General features: G+C 43.8%; 1 protein-coding gene across 2 annotated transcripts in view; it reads right to left on the reverse strand.

Moving 5' to 3' along the window:
• FAM110B (family with sequence similarity 110 member B) overlaps window positions 1-18,887 on the reverse strand; it is a 457,795-nt gene that overhangs the window by 430,570 nt on the left and 8,338 nt on the right. For both annotated transcript variants that reach the window (XM_073331097.1, XM_073331096.1), the window contains exon 2: window positions 14,350-14,501. The gene's annotated coding sequence lies outside the window, so the exon portion shown is untranslated. The remainder of the gene's footprint in view (window positions 1-14,349; window positions 14,502-18,887) is intronic.

The raw sequence follows: 18,887 nt of genomic DNA on the forward strand, positions 1-18,887 counted from the left end.
TAGCCCAGGGAGTTGTAGCTGTCACACAGCTGTTCCAGGAGGCACTCTAGACAGCTGCATTCCACAGGGCCCTGGGCTGGAACCTGGAGTAGAGGGTGGGCCTGGGTTCTCCCCAAACCTCCCAACTCCTGGTCAGACACAAGAGGAGTTGACCTGGACTGTGGGTTCATGAAAACGGCCAAACAGGGCTGCCATGAAGCTCCAAGGTGAGCAAATCCACCAATAAGTGCAAGGCCCACCAAGGTAGAGGAGGAACTTTATCACACAGTATATACGTAGCTCCCTCCTGGAGCACCCCCCAGCACACTAGGGGTGCACACACCACTTACCCCTCCTTCCTAAGTGGCCCTATGGTCTGAGTCTCAGCCTTTAGCTCATCCTTCCTGGACTATACACATTAAGGTGCAGTGCCTCCCTCCTAGGGTATGTCTACACTGCATCTGGGAGCGAGCCTTCCAGCCTAGGTCCATGGACTTGTGCTAGCAGAGCTTGCACTACCATGTCAAGAACAGCTGTGTAGATGGTGCAGCTTGAAAGCTTGAGCCACAACATCCAAGCAACATCTACACAGCTATTTTTAACAAGCTAGTGCAAAGGTGGGCAAATTACGGCCCGCAGGCCACATCCAGCCTGCGGGACCATCCTGCCCAGCCCCTGAGCACCTGGCCGGGGAGGCTAGTCCCTGGCCCCTCCCCTGCTTTCCCCCCTCCCCCGCAGCCACGCTGCAGTGTGGGCAGTGTTCTCGGCAGCAGAGCTGTGCGTTCCTGCAGGACAGCGCGGCAGCGTGTCTGGCTCCGGCCGGACGGCGCGGCTGCCAGACATGCTGCTCTGAGCGGCATGGTAAGGGGGCCGGGGCCAGGGGGTTGGATATGAGGCAGGGGGTCCCGGGGGGCAGTCAGGGGACAGGGAGCAGGGGGCGGTTGGATGGGGCAGTGGTTTGGGGGGGCAGGGGATGAGGAACTGGGGGGGTGGAGGGGAAGTCTGAGGGGGAGGGTTAGGGGTGGGTGTCAGGGGACAAGAAGTGTGGGGGGGTTGGATGGGTGGGGGGTTCTGAGGGGGGCAGTCAGGGAGTGGGAATTGGGAGGGGTCAGATAGGGGGTGGGGGCCAGGTTGTTTGGGGAGGCACAGCCTTCCCTACCCGGCCCTCCATACAGTTTTGCACCCCGATGTGGCCACCCCTGAGCTAGCGCAAGCTCTGAGAACACATCTGTGGACCTAGGGTGGGAGGCTCACTTCCAGGTGTAGTGTACACATAAGCCTAGTGTCCTCGTGAATGAATACACAGGTCTTATGATCTCTATTTAGAGGAATCAGATAGTAAAAAGAAACTATCCCTTTACTAAGAGAAAGGATGGGGTGCTATTAAAAGAAGGGGTACAGTCAGGAACCAGGGATAAAAGGGAAAAGCATGGAAATCAACACCATCAAAGAAGTCAAAAGAATAACTCCACAGCATTAATCAAATACTTCCCTCCTCACTTGACTACAATCCCACAGAGTACAAAAAGCAAGAGGAGAAACACCATAGTCTCCCCTCAGGCATTAGCTGACCAGAGCTTTTCAGCTCAAGAGAATGGTGTGATGTTCCCCTTTGCAAGGCACAGAGGTTACCATTTGATGTGAAGCAAGCCCCTGGATGTTCAAATCCTGTTTGACCTACCAGACCATGGTGGCAGGGTGAGATCTACCAGGCCAGGGTGGTTCTCTCCTGCATGTGGGAGACTTAGGTATTCTTCCCTCCTTTAAACCACTGAGAAGCTGCATTTCCTCAGGTCTCTTCCCCAGAACACTGTGCTTACCTGCTCTTAGTGAACATGTCTGAGTGATCCTAGCTATGTGCAGCGAGTAGTTGCACCAGTAATTGGTTGTCTTAGCATGTCAGGTATGTCCCTGACCCGATAAAGACATCTCTCTGGCCTAGCCCCCAGCAACAGTCAACATGTTTGCACACCAATGAGAGGAGCCTAGGTAACAAAATGGAGGAACTAGAGCTACTGGGGCAGGAAGTGAAACCAGGTATTAGAGGGAAAACAGAAACATGGTGGAATAGTCGTCGTGACTGGACTACAGGTATTGAAGGGCATGTGCTGTTTAGGAAAGACAGAAATAAAGGTAAAGGTGGTGGAGTAGCATTGTATATCAAGGATGAGGTAGAATGTAAAGAAATAGGAAGCGAGGGAATGGATAAGACAGAGTCCGTCTGGGCAAAAATCATATTGGGGAAGAAAACTACTAGAGCCTCCCCTGTGATAGTGCTTGGGGTGTGCTATGGACCACCGGGATCTAATTTGGATATGGATAGAGCCCTCTTTAATGTTTTTAATGAAGTAAATACTAATGGAAATTGCATGATTATGGGAGACTTTAATTTCCCAGATATAGACTGGAGGACAAGTGCTAGTAATAATAATAGGGCTCAGATTTTCCTAGATGCGAGAGCTGATGGATTCCTTCATCAAGTAGTTGCTGAACCGACTAGAGGGGATGCCATTTTAGATTTGGTTTTGGTGAGCAGTGAGGACCTCATAGAAGAAATGGTTGTAGGGGACAACCTTGGTTCAAGTGATCATGAGCTAATTCAGTTCAAACTGAACGGAAGGGCAAACAAAAATAAATCTGTGACTAGGGTTTTTGATTTCAAAGGGGCTGACTTTCAAAAATTAAGGAAATTAGTTAGGGAATTGGATTGGACTGAAGAACTTATGGATCAAAAGGCAGAGGAGGCCTGGGATTACTTTAAGTCAAAGTTGCAGAGCCTATTGGAAGCCTGCATCCCAAGAAAGGGGAAAAACTTCATAGGCAGGAGTTGTAGACCAAGCTGGATGAGCAATCATCTCAGAGAGGTGATTAAGAAAAAGCAGAAAGCATACAGGGAGTGGAAGATGGGAGGGCTCAGCAAGGAAAGCTACCTTATTGAGATCAGAACGTGTAGGGATAAAGTGAGACAGGCAAAAAGTCAAGTAGAGTTGGACCTTGCAAAGGGAATTAAAACCAATAGTAAAAGGTTCTATAACCATATAAATAAGAAGAAAACAAAGAAAGAAGAAGTGGGACCGCTAAACACTGAGGATGGAGTGGAGGTTAAGGATAATCTAGGGATGGCCCAATATCTAAACAAATACTTTGCCTCAGTCTTTAATAAGGCTAATGAGAATCTTAGGGATAATGGTAGCATGACAAATGGGAATGAGGACATGAAGGTAGATATTACCATATCTGAGGTAGAAGCGATACTCGAACAGCTTAATGGGACTAAATCAGGGGGAATTGGCTCATGAAATTGCAAGCCCATTAGCAAGAATTTGTAATGAATCTGTAAACTCAGGGTTGAACCGTATGATTGGAGAATTGCTAACATACTTCCTATTTTTAAGAAAGGAAAAAAACGTGATCTGGGTAACTACAGGCCTGTTAGTTTGACATCTGTAGTATACAAGGTCTTGGAAAAAATTTTGAAGGAGAAAGTAGTTAAGGACATTGAGGTCAATGGTAAATGGGACAAAATACAACATGGTTTTACAAAAGGTATATTGTGCCAAACCAACCTGATCTCCTTCTTTGAGAAAGTAACAGATTTTTTAGACAAAGGAAACTCAGTGGATCTAATTTACCTAAATTTCAGTAAGGCATCTGATAATGTGCCACATGGGGAATTATTAGTTAAATTGGAAAAGATGGGGATCAATAAGAAAATTGAAAGGTGGATAAGGAATTGGTTAACAGGGAGACTACAGCGGGTCATACTGAAAGGTGAACTGTCAGGCTGGAGGGAGGTTACCAGTGGAGTTCTTCAGGGATCGGTTTTGGGACCAATCTTATTTAATCCTTTTATCACTGACCTCGGCACAAAAAGTGGGAGTGTGCTAATAAAGTTTGTGGATGATACAAAGCTGGGAGGTATTGTCAATTTAGAGAGAGACCGGGATATCATACAGGAAGATCTGGATGACCTTGTAAACTGGAGTAATAGTAATAGGATGAAATTTAATAGTGAGAAGTGTAAGGTCATGCATTTAGGGATTAATAACAAGAATTTTAGTTATAAGCTGGGGACGCATCAATTAGAAGTAACGGAGGAGGAGAAGGACCTTGGAGTATTGGTTGATCACAGGATGACTATGAGCCGCCAATGTGATATGGCAGTGAAAAAAGCTAATGCGGTCTTGGGATGCATTAGGCGAGGTATTTCCAGTAGAGATAAGGAGGTTTTAGTACCGTTATACAAGGCACTGGTGAGACCTCACCTGGAATACTGTGTGCAGTTCTGGTGTCCCATGTTTAAGAAGGGTGAATTCAAACTGGAACAGATACTGAGAAGGGCTACTAGGATGATCTGAGGAATGGAAAACCTGTCTTATGAAAGGAGACTCAAGGAGCTTGGCTTGTTTAGCTTAACCAAAAGAAGGTTGAGGGGAGATATGATTGCTCTCTATAAATATATCAGAGGGATAAATACCAGAGAAGGAGAGGAATTATTTAAGCTCAGTACCAATGTGGACACAAGAACAAATGGATATAAACTGGTCATCGGGAAGTTTAGACTTGAAATTAGATGAAGGTTTCTAACCATCAGAGGAGTGAAGTTTTGGAATAGCCTTCTAAGGGAAGCAGTGGGGGCAAAAGACCTATCTGGCTTTTAGATTAAACTCGATAAGTTTCTGGAGGAGATGGTATGATGGGATAACATGATTTTGGCAATTAATTGATCTTAAAATATTCATGGTAAATAGGCCCAGTGGCCTGTGATGGGATGTTAGATGGGGTGGGATCTGAGTTACTACAGAGAATTCTTTCCTAGGTATTTGGCTGGTGAATCTTGCCATATGCTCTGGGTTCAGCTGATTGCCATATTTGGGGTCAGGAAGGAATTTTCTTCCAGGGCAGATTGCAAGAGGCCCTGGAGGTTTTTCACCTTCCTCTGTAGCATGGGGCATGGGTCACGTGCTGGAGGATTCTCTGCACCTTGAAGTCTTTAAACCATGATTTGAGAACTTCAATATTTCAGACATAGGTGAGGGGTTTATCGCAGGAGTGGGTGGGTGAGATTCTGTGCCCTGCATTGTACAGGAGGTCAGACTAGATGATCATAATGGTCCCTTCTGATCTTAATATCTATGAATCTATGAAACCCACGTTACACAAACCCTTCTAGTTTGTGGGTTCCTTCTTGTTTGTACAGCATCTTGATAGGTAGCTCCCAGAGTTGCCAGGCAAATAGCGTATTGTGACATTTCTTCTAGCTGCAGTGTCTGTGGGAACTGCTTCAAATAGAAAAGGAGGGAGGGAGTATAAATGTAAGCATTTGGGTGTGCGCACAAGAACACTTCAGGAAGTGTGCCCATTTATCTATATACATTAAACTGTGTATATACAGTGCAGAATGGGGCACTGCAGCGGGGTAATCACCCCACTCTGGCCCTGAAGGGGTTAAAAGCAGCCCTGGAGAGGGCTGCAGCTGGGAAAAGCTGAGTGAATAGCTGACCACAGGTGTGGCCAGTTCAATCAGGGCCCAGCTGGCCCTTATAAGAGGGCTGAGGGCAGGAGCTGGGGGAGCTCTGGCCCTGGAGTGGGAAGGGCTAGCTGCCTGAGAGCAAGGTACCTGAAGTGGAGCAGTGCTGGGGAAGAGCAAATGGAGCTAACAGCTCCATTAAGGCCCATTACTATTCAAAATAATCTTCCTATGTATTTTTAGCTCAAGCCTTTTTTAAAAACAAACAATTTGCTTCCAAGCACCATTGACAAGGAGCTGCTAGATGGTAGCTAGTGGGAGTGGAAGCAGGCTGTTGGTCTCCTTAATCCAAGACATAAAATGACCCCCTCCCTCACCGCACGAGGACCGCACAAGAGTGCCACAAGTTAAAAGCATGAAAAAAACAAGTGGCAGAGAATTGCTGAGCTCAGCCCTAGTGCGATATCTGTTAAAGAACTGCGTGTGCATGAGAGCCCATGACACTAACAGAAGGTAGCTGCACTCTTCCTCTACTCTATCCCTACACCTATGACAAAACTGAACCTGCAAAGCTCCAAAGCTGTTTTTATTCCATATAAAAGAATCTGTCCTGACCAAATAAAACCATACAGGACTGTTGCAGGGACTAGTAAGATTAACGCCTTTCTGCACGAGGACAGTGACACACAGAAAAGTAGGGTGTAAGTTTTTGCAGAATCTCAGGCCCTGATCATACAAAGGGATACATGCACTTGACCATTCCAGCCTTGTGAAGTCCTACTGAAATCAACAGCACTCTGTCCGGCACTAAGGACCTGCTGAGAAAATCCCATTACAGGAACCGGGAGGACTTAAGTCCACAGTTTATATTTCAGAGGTCCTGGAAGGAGCCTTGGGGGTGGCAATCACAGCTAGTAATTATTTCTGAAATTGGGGCATGAAAAATTTCTATTACAACTATACGCAAAAAGTTGGATCAGCACTAACATCTACTGGAATTGGTAAAGCAGCATATCTATGATTCATTATTATTAATAAATAGTTTTTCAGTACAAAAATGTGATAGATCATTTTAAAAAAAAACAACAACAAACAAGGCACAATCCCTGGCCCAAGTAGTTTACAACGCAAAAGCTGATGTGACACAAGTGACAGTTGTGCACTCTCTTTTCCACCAAGTGTTCCATAACAGAAGGTAATTTTTTGCTCTACTCGTCACTAGTGAGGCCTCAGCTGGAGCAGTGTCCTATTCTGGGTGTTACACTTCAGGAAAAACGTGGATAAATTGGAGAGTCGAGAGGGGAGAGAGAAAAACATGATAAAAGGTTTAGAAAACCTGACCTATGAGGAAAGGTTAAAAAACTGAGCACATTTAGTTTTGAGAAGAGAATACTGCGGGGGGAACCTGATAATATAGTCTTCAAATATGTTAAGGGCTGTTTAAGGTAGTCATGTCTCTCTCCCCATCTGTCAGGGAGGGAGACCACGCCCCTTCACTATAATGCCTCTGGAGCAGGGGTAGGCAACCTATGGCACATGTGCCGAAGGCTGCAAGCGAGCTGATTTTCAATGGCACTCACATTGCCTAGGTCCTGGCCACCGGTCGGGGGGGGCTCTGCATTTTAATTTAACTTTAAATGAAGCTTCTTAAACATTTTAAAAACCTTATTTACTTTACATACAACTATAGTTTAGTTATATATTATAGACTTATAGAAAGAGACCTTCTAAAAATGTTAACATGTATTACTGGCACGCGAAACCTTAAATTAAAGTGAATAAATGAAGACTCGGCACACCCCTTCTGAAAAGTTGCCGACTCCTGCTCTGGAGCAACCCAGTTCAGGGAGGAATTAGCTGACAGTTAGTAGGCCCAAACCTGCAGTCCAGGCTGGGCAGCAATTGAGTCTGTGCGCCCCAGCCCTCAGGCAGGGCGGGGAAGCTAACAGTTAAGAGCTCTGGCCTGCACTCAGGCAGAGCAGCAATGAGTCTATAGGCCTGGGGCACTCAATCAGGGTGGGTAGCTAATGGCTCTGGCCTGCCGGGGATAAACTCTCTGGCGGGGCAGACAGCAAAACTGTCTAGTGTCCTAGCTCGAGTGGACGACAGACCAATGCAGGCCTCTTGGTCTAAAGGTGGAGAGGCTGCCATCCGCAGGGGTGGAATGACAGGGGTAGGGGGACACAAGCCCACCTGACTCCACTGTGTCCAAACCCAGGGCCCTAGGAGTGGTCTGCCACCGGTCAGCAGTGAATCCGGCCACAACATGCAACAGTCAGTAATGCAGCCAAACCCTATTCAGCTTCCCTGGGCTCCTTCCTACACTCCCATCCAGGGGGTGCCTGGGTTCATCGCTGGGATAAACAGCTAGTGGCAGCCCCAACAGCTGCTCAGTGCCCCCCAGTGCCTAGTGGCTCCAGCAGTCCTTCCAGGTCTCTGGCGTGTAGCAGCCTCTGTCAGGCCCAAGGTCTAGCAGCAGGGAGGGGGAAATGTCCTGCTCCTCCAGAAGCTCTCCTCTAAGTGAGCTGGAGGGCCTGCCTTTTATATTTCCGGGCCCTGTCCTGCCCCTCTGCTTCCTGTGGGGCGGTCACGGGTCTCTCTGTCAGGGAGGGCGGCCATGCCTCCTTGCTACAGGCTGTTATAAAGAGGATTGTTCTCCAAGCCCATTGAAAGTAGGACAAGATGTAATGATCTTAATCTGTAGCAAGGGAGACTTAGGTTAGATATTAGGAAAAGCTTTCTAATAGTTAAGCACTGGAATAGGCTTTCAAGGGATGCTGTGGAATCCTCATCATTGGAGGTTTTAAAGAACAGGTTGGACAAATCTGTCAGGGATGGTCTAGGTTTATTTGGTCCTGCCTCAGTACAGGGGACTGGATACGATGACTTCAAGGTCTCTTCCAGTCCAACATTTCTATATCTCTTTTTACATATGCACAAACCAGGTTGCTCAGATACTACATTGATGTGGGCCATTTTAAATGCATAGATGGTATGGGTTGAATTCCCCCAACCCCATTCTACTAGTGTCTACATTTTTTTAATTTTTCAAAAATCCACTCTATTCACACTAATTCCACCTCATTCATCCTGGCTCTCCATTTGAACAGCAACCTCCAGCATCATTTCTAGAGTTCTGTATCCCTCTCCCCCCTGTAGGTCACCACGGTAGCTGATAGAGTTTGTCAGCAAGAATCCAGGCCAGGCAGAGAGCAAAGGTGAGCAGCATCCATCATCCTTCTGCCCTTGCTAGGGTTCTGACTCCATGCCTGGCAGGGTTATAGTGCCAGGGCTTCTCCCTCATGTGGTCCCTGCTAGGAGAATTCTAGACCCAGTCCCCACCCCATTCCTCTTATCACCTTCCTTGCTTTCTCCCTTCCTGCTTACACAGCAACAGCAGCGGTTCCACACAATAAAGATGTGGGTGTAGCTGCAGAGACCAGAAGTCTACCTACATTTTTGAAGGTGCGCTTGGGAGTGCAGGGAACTGCAAGCTGCAGCCAATACCAGTCTCTGGTTGCTGTTGTGTTACGCTGGTTGAAAATTTTCCATTGAAATAGCAGAAAATTGAGAGTTTCCAACTAAAAAATGGGGTATTCTTGTGTGAGAATTGTCTACTTCCTGTGAAAAATTTCAGTTTTTGCATTGAATAAACGAATGCCCCAAGCCCCAAATATTTCAAATCGGAAAGACTGCCATGATACCTCATGGGAGGTTTAGTTTGGGTATCTCAAGCACCCTTTCTCCTCAGTAGCCCAGTTCCCCCACCAAACTAAATCTCCCAAGGTGTACATTGGCCAGAGAAGCTCACATGAAACAACTCCTCCATTCCACAAAAAGGGAGACCATGATGCATCAAAGAAGATGTAGTCTGATCAGGAAGCCTGATCTATAAAGGAGAATGGGAACTATGAGGCTCTGTGGCATCATTTCCAAACTGAAATATTTGAGTTTATAACCAAAATACTTTGGTTTTTGAATTTCCACCCCCCTCCCCGCCAAAAAAAACCCCACAAAAAAAGCCAAGAATTTCCATAGAAATTGTAAAGGAAAAGGAAAATGTTTATTTCATGCTGAATGAAACCCTAATTGTTGACCATGTTATGGTTATATAAAGATAATTTAGATGGTAAATATAAGCTGTCTGTGCTTTACTGAGGAACACACAGATACAGTCTGAATATTGTCAGAGAGGTGGGCAACATCAGAGTGCTAAGATGGGGACCACAGCAACAAGAGCACCACATGAGGGCCTGGAACTGCTTGAGGGCCTGGGCAGCTTTCTCCATGGGACCTAGGAACTCAAACATAGGAGCCAGCACCCTAGAATCAGTATTACCAGTTTATCTGGGAGCATTGGAGAAGATTCCCTATGGTTGTCCAGATGGTTGAAACAGTTCTAAGCTGTGTAGTTGAAGCCACAGAACCTGAAACAGAAAGGGAAGGTGGAGGCCTTTGGCATCACTCAGCTGTAGGACTTCCCCCCAATCCTTTAAATAGTTATGTTCTTCCAGTTCACAGCAATTCAAGGGACTGGAGGCCCAGGGCATCCACCCTGCCAAGGGGGTGGGGGGGAGAAGGCCTCCAGCTTCTGCTCACCTTCAATCCCTCTCAAGACATTTCTGCCTTATTTATCTTTTGTGTAGCACTTTGCAGGGAGAACTGTACTAATTAAAGCCCTGAAGAAAGCCAGGTTACTAAAGTGCCCCAACAGCTTGAAGGATTTGGGTATGGGAAAAGGTAAATTCATCTCTACTGAACACATTACAGATTTAAGACACCCATTGTTTGGGTTTTGTGGCACAAGTGCAACTGAAAGTTGATGCCGTTATACAGGGTGGGAGAGGACACAAAGTTTATTCTGTAAAGGCACAAGGCTGTCTGTAGACCACTTAAACTGACTTTTTATGATTTACTCTATTACACTCAATTTGAAATATAATGTATGTACATACGTAATAAGTGTTTGTGCATTATTAAATTCTGGGGACTTATACAAATCTGTCAAACTGTGCTTCATCCACTATCAGAGCAGTCACACCATTTTAGTCTTCAGTTTAGTTTCAGATAATAGCAACATCTCCACTATATGTACATGAGAGATTGATACAAATATTGCTGTGATTATTGAGAGTTAATCTTACTTTGCTGATATACGTTTGCATTTCGGGTACTGTATACCTACAGCTTTGGCAAATGCACAATCTTCCTCAATACCCTCTACCACCAAACCCCCCCAAAACTTACTGTTGACATATGACAGCTGTTTGAGACTACATACAAAGCTTGGTTTGCTGGTAGACTAATCCAAAACATCATTGGTCATAAATCTACTTAGAAGAAATGTCTTCATTCTCCACTTGAGATAACATAACTGATATAACCTTGTAAAGGACTCTTTATAACTATCATATGAAAATTTATGTTTCAATATTCTACAAGGATTTTAATGTTATTTCTCTATCTTTATGGCCACAAGACAAAAAGAAAGTGACAGGTTTCAGTGTGGTAGCCGTGTTAGTCTGTATTAGCAAAAACAACGAGGAGTCCTTGTGGCACCTTAGAGACTAACAAATTTATTTCGGAATAAGCTTTCATGGACTAAAACCCACTTCATCAGATTCATGGAGTGGAAAATACAGTAGGCAGGTATAAATACACAGTACATGAAAAGATGGGAGTTGCCTTACCAAGTTGGGGGTCAGTGTTAATAAGACAATTCAATCAAGGTGGAAGTGGGATATTCTCAACAGTAGAATACTTTGTAGTAGTGATGAGGCCAAAGTAATCAGGGTGGCCCATTTCAAAAGTTGACAAGAAGGTATGAGTAACAGTAGGGGAAAAATTAGCTTGGGGAAATTATTTTTTGTAGTGACCCATCCACTCCCTGTCTTTATTCAGGCCTAATTTGATGGTGTCCAGTTTGCAAATTAATTCCAGTTCTGCAGTTTCTCGTTGAAGTCTGTTTTTAAAGTTTTTTTTGTTGAAGAATTGCCACTTTTAAGTCTGTTATTGAGTGTCCAGGGAGACTGAAGTGTTCTCCAACTGGTTTTTGAATGTTATAATTCTTGATCTCTGATTTGTGTCCATTTATTCTTTTGTGTAGAGACTGTCCGGTTTGGGCAATGTACATGGCAGAGGGGCATTGCAGGTACATGATGACATATCACATTGGTAGATGTGCAGGTGAACGAACCCCTGACAGTGTGGCTGAGATACTTTTCTATTTCCAAGTGCATTTAAAAGGAAGCTTACCTTGATAAGATTTTAGAACATTCTAGCTCTGAGCCCTTTATAGGTACAATTTGGGTACATGGATATTCCTTAACAGGATTCTTAAGAAACAGTTTTCTCCGGTAACACAAGCTCACTGCAGCCATCAAATTGAATCACGATCTTCAGTAAGACCAGTAATTTTCTTTTGGCTTCCAGTAACCAGCTTAATTCCAACCAGTTCACAAAGAATCCAGTGGTTTATGTGAAACATGACAATGATCTTCATTTGAACTCCCTGTCCACAGGGCTAAAGAAGATGATCCTCTCTTTCCTTAGTCCCTGATATATTCTCAGAAAAGTCACCTTTGTTTCCCCACTACCTCTGCCTTCCATTATTATTTGTGCAAACTTCAACTGACTTCTATAGTTGAGATCAAACAAATTAGTGGTCAGATAATTTCATTATTCATCGTCCTGTTATTACTACATATACATGACAGTACAAGAAGATTACTACAGTGATAATTACAACTTATATAGTATCCTGGCATGAGGAATCCAATCGTGGCATGGAACTGGCATAGCTAGCTCTATGCCACAACTCATCTACTAACATAAGAGTAAGAAAAGTATCAGGGGAGGAAAAGATGTGGCCTGCTGTCTGATAAATAGAGCTGCTTGGAAAATTTCTGTCAACGTTTAAACAGAAAATGGTTCTGCAAAAAAGTCAAAATTTTCCATGGGAAGATATCAATTTTGCAAAATAATAATAATAATAATAATAATAATGTGCCATTGGTTAAGTTGAAATGAAATATTTAGTTTCCAAATTATTTCATTTTGGGTCAGTCAACTCAAATGAAACATTACAGGTCAGACCAGTTTGATATTAATATGCTTCCACTTAAGTTGCTGTGAAACCTGGTATAGAAACTGGAATTCAGGTGCCTTACACCCTTGTTGTTCTCCCTTATGGGTCAGACTTGTAGCCAGACTTCATCTCCCATGATGCACCACAGTCTCCCCTCTGACTGAGCTGCTACCGTGCAGCACAGTAACCCCACAATCATGATGCACTATGGAAGGTGCAATCTGGCTGGGAAGCTTGGCCCATAGGAGGCCATCAGGAACCCAAACCACAACTCCCATGAAGTAATATGGCAGCTCAAGTGGATGCACTGTTAACACTGAACCGACCTGCAACAAAATTTTCAGATTCAGGAATGTTGAAACATTTCATTTTGCCCAAAAAGGTCCAAGTGAAAGTGTGGAAACTTTTCATTTCCATACTGAAATTTTTCAGAACTTCTTGTTTTGATATTTTGTCATGATTCAGAATAAAAAGCAGTAAATAAATACCAGGATTTCCCATGGGACAGAAATTCTGATTTTTGATCAGTTCTACTGAAAAAAACCCAGATGCACCTTGGTCTCAGAGCCGCTCTAAATTATGCTGAGCCAAATTGAAGTATATATCCCCTTAACAGCCATAGGCACTGGGATAGTGCAGAAGTAGAAAAAAGACACCTTTCACTTCAACCCCTTCCCCATTCAGCAGCACCGAATGGAAGTATGGTGCAGCTGACGATCTGGGCGTATATGTTTAGAACTGGACAAAATATTCATCAATTTTTCCCCCAATTAATATTTGCTTATATTATTGTTTGAAAAATTCTGAAAAATTGGATGAATTCTGGGGAAAAAAAGTTTTTTCCTCCATCAGAGCTTCAAGTAACAGATGTTTCACAATTTAGATTTTTTAAAATTATTTTTGCATGCATTGGCCACTGGACTAATTTTTCACCAAAAATGCTCACTTTTTTGACCATCTCTGTTCTGAGTTCTAGTCTCACATCTGCCAATGGCTGGCTAAATATTTTGCACTTACTAGATACAACACTTTCCAAACATGATGTAATTAGGCATATATGTATCCTCATTTATAGAAACACTTGTAGAAACAAAAGTATAGAGAGGTTAAGTGACATATCCTCTGTTATACCTTGGTCTCCTTACCGCCAGCCTTGTGCTTAGGTGACAATGTCTCCCCAGGCAAGATGCTTAACTCTTCTATGTCTCAGTTTTAACCAGCCTGTTACATGGCAACCACTACAAAGACCATTTCAGTCATCAGATTAACTTTGATTAGAGTTCAGAATAACTGGATTTAGTCATTTGTGGGTTTCTGGAAATAGGATTGCTACAAAATAATAATTGCACAGAATTAGGTAAATTGGCCTGACTTGACCTAGATGCAACATGTACTAGGTTGTCACCAGTAAACACATCATCACAAACCGATTACAACAACAAAGCCAGTAGGGTCTAATTATGCCCCTCATTGAATTATTTTAACTTACTTTTTCCTCTGAAAGATGCTGACACAACGGGAAAAGCATGTCCTTTTCACCAAAACTTTGATACCATTGTCCTCATGTGCTTAAGTTTCCAGAGACCTGATCACATGCTCGATAAACGTGTATGCACATACACACATCCTATTGAACTTCTGTATGGCATGTAATACTGCACACAGATCGGAAAGGTAACAATCTCTGTATTGTTCAGATGCTACATAAAAAAAATGTCTAATGAAAACAATAGAGTAAGAATGACATTAGAAAGGGTTGTGGTTTAAAGGCTGAAACCTCAAACCATTTTTATCCAGTGAAGATTCCTGTTACCTGATTGACTGTTGTGGTCGAATTTTTGCTTTCCACTGCCTGAGGGGAAGGAGACGAACCCATTGTAACTGTTCTTTCTAAGTTTTCCAGGACTAGCCGCAGGTAATAGGCAGCTGAGTCACGTGTTTCTTGAGAGAACAACCTGAATGGTGCTTGAAGAAAAAAAGAAAGTTACTTCAGAGGTTTTTACTTTTAAAGCTTCCACCTGTAACAAACTATGGCATTGTGGCCCTTGATTCGACTGATGTCCAGTGTGACTAGAAATGGGCCAATTTTGGAACATGGAACCACTTTAATTTTGTGGGGTTTAGATTCACAATCGCAGATGTTATCCTACCTCCACAATTTTGGTTCTGAATAGGTTCCAAAACTGCAAGAGGTCTTGTTTCCTGCTTCCAGGTTGGATGTGGTCAGAATCATGCAAATTAAAATCTTGCGCAATTACAACCCCAAATGGTAGGAATCTCATGTGAACAACAGAACTGGGAAGTCCCTGCCATTGTGGTCTGGAATCCTGCAAGAAATGTTTGAGAGACTTCAGCTATATTGATTTTAAGCCTGAGCCTGCATCTTAACCCTGGTTGGACCTTGAACCTCAAAGCCAAATCTTAGCCCCAAACTAATTCCAGTCCAAAGCCCTCCTTCTTTGCCCACCTCTGATCCCTTTCCTCTCTCACCCACCACCAAAATTCAAATTCACCTCTAGAATAGGAAATATCCAAAGCTTGCAGTATAGCCTTTTGTTAAAATGTATGTTTGATTAATTGCTGTTGAAGCCTCGGTAAACAGGTCTTATAATGCTCACCCTGGGGTTTACAAACACACACACAATTTCTATCTGACCCTAGTGAAGTCCAAAAGCTTCATTTGGCTCCAGCAAAGATGCAGTACCTGCCAACTAGCTGCTAACACCCCCTATTTTAGGATGCATGATAAGTATATGATAGTATGATTCCATCTTGTAACTGAGCATAATAAGTTTAACTAGGGTCTGAAGCATTCATTTAAAGAACTTAAGCTATAAAATTCCGCATAGCTTCTGAAGCCCTGAAAAAGCATATTCCAGTTTCCATGCTTTTCAAACCTTAGTAACTGGTATATTGAATATACAGAATTTTCCAGGTCTACCTCTCTTCATTCCAGGCTTTAAAATGGAATGAAACATGAGAAGAACATTTAGGGCCGGGTCTTTGGGCATGGTGCAACACCTTTGCACCAAACTGCTGGTGGACTTTGCAGACACTACCTACCTGGTCTAGTGAAGATCACATACACTGGCGTAGAACTGATGAAATAGCCTTAGTGGCAATGATCGATGATCTCCTCCTGTCTATGGATAGAGGACAAACATCCACTATCATCTCCCTGGCGTCTGCTGCACCATTCAACACTGTTGATCATTCTGTCTCACCTAGGAGAGGCGACAGGGGTCCAGGGTAATGCACTAAAATGGTTTGGAGGGATTCACCCAACAACTAGTGATAGGAAATTGCACCTCCAATACTAGTCCCCTTACCTGTGGGGCTCCACAAGGATCAGTTCTCTCTCTGGTCCTTTTCAACATCTACATGCAGCCACTAGGTGAACTAGTCTAAAGACGTGGACTCAAGTGCCAGCAATATGCAGATGATACACAGCTCTACCTATCTTTCATCACATATGACCACTCCACTACCACCAAGATGGCCCACTGCTTGGATGAGATCATCTCACGGAGGAAGAACAGCTGACTGAATCTGAGCAAGACAGAGACGATGCTGGTGGACCAAGGAAAGTATTTTGAATGGTTTGCAGTCATGATGTGGTCTCCACTGATTAAAGAGTCACATGCATAATGGGTCAATTCAGTCTGTAGTCTTGGATTACTTGCTGACACTGAGCTCTCACATAGCAGCATCTGTGATTAATACTTTCTACCATCCCCACTTTGCTAGGAAACTCTGTCCCATCCTAGCAGATGAAGACCAGGCCCCAGTTATTCATGCCTTCAAAACGTCTCAGTTGGATTACAGCAGTGCAATATACCCATCCATGAAGCCATAAGCACTTAGGAAACTCCAGCTAGTGCAGAATCTGCAGCATGCCCCCTCAGCAACACAAGCCACCATGAACACATCAGACCTGTCCTCCACTGGCTTCCCATAGAATTTTGAATCAATTTTGAGATCTCAGTCCTTATCTTCAAAGTGCTCCATGGCATGGGCCCAGGATATCTAAGAGACTATCTAAAGCTCCAAAATGAACACCATGGTCAACAACTATGCTCCTCTGGCACAATAGAACTCTCTACGATAAGAATAACTCTCATCTGTGCAGGAAACAGAACTTTCTGAGGGTGATCTGAAACTGTGGAATGAACTCCCTGAAGAACTAAGGACCATTACAAACCTCACCGTTTTCCATTCTGAGTGAGAGACTGTCATAAATATAAAGGGAAGGGTAACCACCTTTCTGTATACAGTGCTATACAATCCCTCCTGGCCAGAGGCAAAACCCTTTCACCTGTAAAGGGTTAAGAAGCTAAGGTAACCTAGCTGGTACCTGACCCAAATGACCAATGAGAGGACAAGATACTTTCGAATCTGGAGGGGGGGGGAACAAAGGGTTTTTCTGTCTGTGTGATGCTTTTGCCGGGAACAGATCAGGAAGGCAGCCTTAGAACTTCTGTTAAGTTAATAAGTAATCTAGCTAGAAATGCGTTAGATTTTCTTTTGTTTAATGACTGGTAAAATAAGTTGTGCTGGATGGAATGTATATTCCTGTTTTTGTGTCTTTTTGTAACTTAAGGTTTTGCCTAGAGGGATTCTCTGTGTTTTGAATCTGATTACCCTGTAAGGTATTTACCATCCTGATTTTACAGAGGTGATTCTTTTACCTTTTCTTTAATTAAAATTCTTCTTTTAAGAACCTGATTGATTTTTCATTGTTCTTAAGATCCAAGGGTTTGGGTCTGTGTTCACCTGTACAAATTAGGGAGGATTCTTATCAAGCCTTCCCCAGGAAAGGGGGTGTAGGACTTGGGGGGATATTTTGGGGGAAGATGTGTCCAAGTGGGCTCTTTTCCTGTTCTTTGTTTAAAACTCTTGGTGGTGGCAGCATACGGTTCAAGGACAAGGCAAAGTTTGTACCTTGGGAAAGTTTTAGCCTAAGCTGGTAAGAATAAGCTTAGGGGGTCTCTCACGCAGGTCCCCACATCTGTACCCTAGAGTTCAGAGTGTGGAAGGAACCTTGACAGAGACACATTACTTTGCCTTTGCCTTCTGTAATAAACACACAACAGCAAGTATATTTATATTTACAAAAAACATACACACACTACACACACTTTTCATTCTGGGGAGAGCATGATAACAAACACATGACAGGCATGTACTCACACTGCTTAATACACTAGTGGAAGCTGCTCAGATACTGCAGGGATGAGCAGGATATAAGAACCTACATAGAATAGACAAAGATTTGTATGCCACATATCCTTCTTCTGGCTAGTATAGTGGGTAAAGCAGGATGTATCCTGAGAAAAAGAGCTATGGTCAGGATGCCCCTGTGCCATGCTAGTCCTGGGCAGCATTTTTGTCTCTGGTGGCTGTTACGGGGAAGCACAAGTTAGATAGCCTTCAGGCTGCTCTAACACAGTGCAGGGAGAATGGCACACAAAGAACAGCATCCAGACCAAGGCAGTGCAAAGGAGTCATCGCTGCATAAACCTTTGGCTTCAGCTCTGTGCATTTTGGCCATGCCTGAAGATCTGGCCAACAGACCTTGGTGAGGGGGAAAACTCCCCACCATAATCAGGAAGGATCTAAAGAACTCTTTTAGGCACAAGCATCCCCAATCCAGTGCACTCTTGAGACCTGGCAAGACCAGAGATGGGCAGGTCCTTAAAAGTGGCACTCAGAGGGAAGCAGAGCAAGAGCTCCTTAGTCCCACAGAACAGGGACTGCTTACCAGTGAAGCTGCTGAAGAGCCTCTACTGCATGTAAAGGGATCATCTGTACTTTTGTTTTCTTTTTATTAGAGCCTGGGCATTCAGGCTGGGTCTCTCAGACACACATGGGTTAGAAATCCAGCCCACTTCACAGAAACTTACCTTTGGCCTTGTGGGAAACAGCAGGGCAAACCCACACTGCGTTGTGGGTTGCACGATTATTTTGTTTGCCTTTTTTGTTTTGGACTGCTTCTTATGCCCAGAAGCAGGGGAGCTGCTCCCCTAAGACATACTGCACTCTGAACAGGTGATACAGCAATGCCTACAGCCAAAGAAGGATGTCTGAGATGAGAGAGGTGTCTATCCTCACCTCCAGGGAGTGCCCTAGAGGTACAGCTTATGACAGGTTTCTTGTCTGGTCATCATTTCTTCAAAAGCAGTGTTTAAATGGATGTTTCAGGGTGTGCTCTGAGTAACTGTGTTGGTACTAGACTTACATAAACATTTTCACCTTTTAAGATGTTTACAGTGAAAACAGATTTTTCAATTAACTATTTTTAAAACAAGCCACAGTAACAAAATCCACATTTGTTTTGCAAAGATCTGCCTT

The sequence above is a fragment of the Lepidochelys kempii genome, chromosome 2, assembly GCF_965140265.1.
Source record: "Lepidochelys kempii isolate rLepKem1 chromosome 2, rLepKem1.hap2, whole genome shotgun sequence".
Lineage (NCBI taxonomy): Eukaryota > Metazoa > Chordata > Testudines > Cheloniidae > Lepidochelys > Lepidochelys kempii.